At 37.7% G+C, this 6,000-nt stretch overlaps 1 long non-coding RNA gene across 1 annotated transcript in view; it reads right to left on the bottom strand.

The window, feature by feature from the left end:
• Positions 1-5,739, bottom strand: part of LOC129022632 (uncharacterized) — a 60,315-nt gene extending 54,576 nt beyond the window's left edge. Inside the window, exon 1 of the long non-coding RNA XR_008496497.2 lies at positions 5,626-5,739. This is a non-coding gene — a long non-coding RNA (uncharacterized LOC129022632). The remainder of the gene's footprint in view (positions 1-5,625) is intronic.
• Between the last annotated feature and the right edge of the window lie 261 nt (positions 5,740-6,000).

Raw genomic sequence — 6,000 nt, forward strand, 5'->3', positions numbered from 1 at the left:
ATATTTAGCGTGTTGAAACCAATTACAACTAGAACTGTAATCTCAGCACTTGGGAGGCCAAGGCAGGAGAATAGCTTGAGGCCAGGAGTTTGAGACCAACCTGGGCAACATAGTGAGACCCTGTCTTTACAAAAAATTTAAAAATTACCCTAGTGTGGTGGCATACACCTGTAGTCCCAGCTACTCAGGAGGCTGAGGTAGGAGGACCACTTGAGCCCAGGAGTCTGAAGATGTAATGTGCTATGATCACACCACTGCACTCCAGCCTGAGTGACAGACAGGCTGTCTCAAAAATCTAAGAAATTTTTTTTAAAAATTTGTTAAAAAGGTAACACTACCTCAACTAGTTTCTGGAACATGTTTCAGTAACACATATTAAAATATTAAAATATGCTTTTGACTTACTAATACTGTAGTCAAAATACTACTCTACATGCTTTGTAAATATTAACTTGTATAATCTTACAAGTCTATGAACTAGTTATTTTTATTTCTCTTCTACAGGTGAGAAAACTGGGGTACTGAGGGGTTAAGTGAATGAACTCTGGGCTTACAGTTGATATATATTAGAGCCAGATTTCAACACCATGGTGTCTGTCTCAAGCGCTCACATGCAGTTTGCCTCTCTACCTTTAATAATCTCACTTACAGAAATAATCAGAGGCATTATGAAGATGTATGTAGAAGGTATTTGCATAAGGAATTTTTAATGCAGCTAAAACTTTGATATGGAGTAAGTTCCAAACACAGGAGAATTTTGTTTAAAATGTTTACACTCATCATAATTGCCAGTGGTAATCTTATGCTGCCAGCTGGTGATTAATCCCATCAGCACTTTCTATATCTTAAGTAAATGACAAAATCCATGTTCCAAAAACATCTGATCTGTAGTCTTTTTTAGCAAGAGTTTGGCAAATTCTTGGCGGTATCAGCAAAAGTGTGAATCTCTGGACAGAGGAGGTAGGCTATAGGAAGAAGGAAGTGTTCAAATTTTATGATTGCTTGGTAGACATCTCCCTTTCAGTCTTCATCCTTATCTCTTCTTACCAGCCAAAAGATTTCATTGCAAAATTCTCTTTCTTTCTCTCTCTCTCTCTTTTTCTTTCGTTCGTTCATTCTTTCATTTTTTAGATGGAGTCTCACTCTGTCACCCAGGCTGGAGTGCAGTGGCGCGATCTCTGTTCACTGCAACCCCACCTCCCAGGTTCAAGTGATTCTCCTGCCTCAGCTTCCTAAGTAGCTGGGACTACAGGTGCGTGCCACCATGCCCGGCTAATTTTTGTATTTTTAGCACAGATGGGATTTCACCATGTTGGCCAGAATGGTCTCTATCTCCTGACCTCGTGATTCACCAGCCTCGGCCTCCCAAAGTGCTGGGATTACAGCTGTGAGCCACCACACCCGGCCACAAAGTTCTATTTCTACATTGTCTTCTATTCAGAAAAGATTTTGTCATTTTCAAGTAGGGATCATAGATTCAGTCTGTTTCTCTGCCTAGTCTCTCGTTTACCCTAACCTCTCTTTAGGAGATAGACCAAAAGATAGATAGACCGACAGTGAGAGAAAATGAGTGATAGTCCAGAATAGAGAAGGAGAGCAGGAGAACATGGGAGAGAAAGCGAGGCAATTTTTTCCTATGTGCTCTAACTTGATCACTCTGTTTTATGGACTTTCTGTGTATGCTCTGCTGTCTAAAGTTTAGGTAAAAAACTTTACCATGCTCAGCTTAAGTTAAACATGTTTAATCTCTTAATCTATGTCCAGTGGTAGAACTGATAACCCCAAGAGATTAACCGTCATCTCCACTTTTCCAGCTCCTGGAGTACTATATATCCTGAATCACCTAAGACAGGGGTCCCAAACCCCCAGACCATGGACCACACAGTAGGAGGTGAGCTGCGAGTATTACTGCCTGAACTCTGCCTCCTGTCAGATCAGTGGCAGCATTAGATTCTCACAGGAGTGCGAACCCTATCGTGAACTGTACAAGCGAGGAATCTGGATTGTGCGCTTCTTATACTAATCTATTAATAATGTCTGATGATCTGAGGTGGAAGAGTTTCATCCTGAAACCATCCCCACCCTCCTAATCTAAGCAAAACTCTGAACAAATTTTATGAACAGATGGGAACACTGTATTTTGCAGAAGATGGGGATTATAAAAGACACATCATTGTGAATTGATCCCCTCACATGTGGAGAGTCTGAAAATATTAATAAGAAACTGTAGGAGAAAACATGAAAGAGAGAGAAGGAGAAAAAAACTCAGAGAAGTAACCATAGATACCAAAACAAAAACAAAAACTCCACTGTAATGATTAAAATGTCTTGGCAAAAATATAGATGTTGCCCCTTCCCTGGAGTACTCTCCGTCTTATGCCCAGAGCATAACAGCTCCAAAGAAGTAAGATAAATATTATGTTTGAAATGCAGATGAAGTTTAACAAAGGGGCATTTAATGGATGCAGAGAATTTTAAAATGTTTGATTCCCTATTAACTTGTTGGGTGATCTCATTTACAAAGAGAGGATTTGTGTTATTTTTGAAGAATTTAGAATGTCACAGAATTTAAAGTTGTAAGCTTGTTAGATTAGAACGATAATCATTGATATCAAGCTTTAAGAGTCTTCTGTTTGAGAGACTTCCAAGAAAACATTTACTATATAGAGGGTTAAATTACTGAGCCATATGAAGAAAATTCTAAGTTTTTGAAACATTAGTAAGAAGATTTTAAGCAAAACCTCAAAGCCTAACTTTGCATGCATTTTTTTTTGTTAACTATGTGGGATTCTAAATTACATTAAGATTATCTCCTTAATCCCAGTAGGAAAATGCAAGGTTTTGATTGCTATTTGTCAAGATGATACTTAATGTTTATATTGCATGTCTTATTTTAAAAATATGTAGCATGATGTATTAGGTTTGTAGGGGAAAGCGGTATAAAATATATAAGCCCTATATGATCTATCTGATATGGTTTGGCTGTGCCCCCACCCAAATCTCATCATAAATTGTAATTCCCACAATTCCCACATGTTGTGGGAAGAACCTGGTGGGAGGTCATTGAATCATGGGGCGGGGCTTTCCCATGCTATTCTGGTGATAGTGAATATGTCTCATAAGATTTGATGGTTTTAAAAAGGGGAGTTTCCCTCACAAGCTCTCACATCTTGTCTGCTGCCATGTGAGATGTGCCTTTCATCTTCCGTCATGATTGTAAGGTCTCCCTAGCCATGTGGAATTGTGAAACTATGGAAATTTAAGTCAAAATTGTAAGGAGGGGATTTAAAAGTTTTTTAAAAAATGCAAAAATTGTGGTTTCAAAATTGAATAATTGGGAGGTAAATTTGTTTAGGAAGCCAGATATCATGTATATACAACTTGTATTTGAAAAAATGAATTACGGAATTATAGACTAATAAGTGTGCAGCATTTTGGAGAATGCGTTATTAGAGCTTTTCTCATCATCCCTAGGTGGAAAAGAGCCTTATCTCCAGGTGGCTGATAATCTCCACCAAGACAAGCCTAGTAATAGAATATTCACTTTTCATAATACTTTGGAAACCTTCATTTTTTAATATTTTAATGAATTCCAGTGCCCTTCAATTAAAAATAATGGGATTAATGCTATCCATCCCCAGTGTGAAAATATGATGAGAAATTCATATGCCACTTCATCAACAGAACTTTAAATATAGGTTTAAAAATATAACATTCAGCTAGCAGAAAAATTCCTCTATGTATTACTTTTTGATTGCGATATTACCCTTTGTTCTTCTGAAGAACTTCTTTTTTCTTTTTTTTTGCAACTGTGTATCTGAATTACCTTTCAGATGATTGCCATTTTGTCTGTGATTTCCCTTATATTTAAACACTTTATGAATATGTGTTTTATGTTATGAACTCAATCTCCATATTTTCAAAATCTACATTTTTGCTTTTCAAATCTGTATTATTTTTTTAAGTTTGTCAACTTGTGAATACAGAACATTTTCCCCAAAGGGATCCTTAAAGTCCTGGAAGTGTGTGTATTGTGTGCTGCAAAGGCGAATTTACATCAATGTATTAAAGAGAAACTATAAAATTGATGCATTAAGAATTAAAGTTGGAGCCGGGCGTGGTTGCGGGCTCCTGTAGTCCCAGCTACTCGGGAGGCTGAGGCAGGAGAATGGTGTGAACCCGGGAGGCAGAGTTTGCAGTGAGCCGACATTGCCATCGCGCCACTGCACTCCAGCCTGGGCGACGGAGTCTCAAAAAAAAAAAAGAATTAAAGTTGGAAACCCCCCAGTTTATGGACGGTAGTAAATTCCCCTAATTTCTTCTTGTATACATATCTTAAATGTTGAGAACAGGGAGGTAGGAGGGAGAATCTTGCTAAAACTATAAAAAGAAAAAAGAGAAAATTTATGGATTTATTGTTAAATTAATGGTCTTTTAAGAGTATTTAATATTATAGAAGACATTACTTGTACTTAAGCTTTAAAAAGAGCATAAAATCTGTGTATATTTCCCATTTAATAAAATTTAATTTATATCCACACATAAACATTATGCATTTGGTAATGTTCTATTACTAAAATCCTATGTGTAGAAACAAGTTCATTAACTGATTTGGTTTGCCTCAGGAGCCCAGTTGCAAGGTAACAGAAACACATAAATGAACAATTAACTAAATCAATGACTTTTAAACATCTGTTTTAAAAACTAGGCTTGGGTACTAGAACCATAAGTAATTCTTATTATTTTTAAATAAAAATGCTTACTCAGTTGAATTTCTGCCCTTCCTCTAGCACTTCTCTAAGATGGGTTGTGGGATATCATTGAGAGCCTTGTACAACCATAAACACTGTGAGCCCTACCTCCTCTTTGGTTTTCTGAGCAGTGGTCTGCCACTAAATGATTCAAAATTGTCTCTCTGAAAAATAGGCAAACAAATAAAAATCTGACTTGTCGCATTTGCCAGTTTCCATGGTGTAAATACTCTTATGATCACTTCTAAAACTTCCAATATGCAATTGTTGAGAAGAGATGTGCACAGTTGGCCCCAGGAAGCCAGCGGGAACCTCTGTTATACTTCACTACTTCTCAGGCACAGTCTGCTCCAAGAATACCTCTCCCATTTCTGGCAGTTTTGGGGGGTGGTTTAATGTGTGAACTGTTCTTTCTAGGCTTACTCAGGACTGCTATATTGGACCTTACCTTGTGCCCTGTCAAAGCTCTAGAATAGAGGTTAGAAACTTTTTCTTAAAGGTCTAGAGAGTAATTAATTTCAGACTTGCAGGCAAATGGCTTCTGTTGCAAAAAAAATTAACTCTGCCCTTGAAGCTCAAAGGCAGCTACATAAAATGATGGATGTGGCTGCATTCCAGTAAATTTTTATTTGTAAAGCAGGCCCTGCAGCTCTTAACTGTCCCTTGTTCACAAACTCCTGAATTTCTGCTACAGCCTTCGACCAGCTCTGAACCGCAAGCTGTGACACCATGGCTTCTGTGCAGGACTGCCATGTAAAGTTATCCCATCCCTGTATTCGACCGCACTGTATAGTCAAAACCACTCTGCTTTCTTCCTCAGCTCGAATTATCAAACACCAAACCAAGAGCAGAAATAAAAATTTTGGCCACTTACCTTCTGTCTGTTTTCTTGTATTTTCTTTTCTCTTGATCCATGCCAGAAAGAAAAGGCAGTATTATTCCTGCTATGTCATGTTATCCTTCTACTAAAGAACAAAAATCACACAGTCCAGCTGGCACAGGCATCACGCCAGGGTGCAATTCTCTGCTCTGAATCCTTCAAACTTGTTCTTCAGGAGCTTGAAATTTCTTTTTGTCTAAACCCGAATTTCAAAATCACTGCCTTGCTGAAGGGATCAAATACTTCACCTGCTTGGAGATGGTATCCTCATGATTCAGCTTTCAATGGGAGATGATTGAAAAGGGAAATTAAAATTCATTTAAATAATTCCTATGATATATGCATATTCATATTAGAAAAACATCAAAA

Source organism: Pongo pygmaeus, chromosome 22 (genome assembly GCF_028885625.2).
Source record: "Pongo pygmaeus isolate AG05252 chromosome 22, NHGRI_mPonPyg2-v2.0_pri, whole genome shotgun sequence".
NCBI classification, from domain to species: domain Eukaryota; kingdom Metazoa; phylum Chordata; class Mammalia; order Primates; family Hominidae; genus Pongo; species Pongo pygmaeus.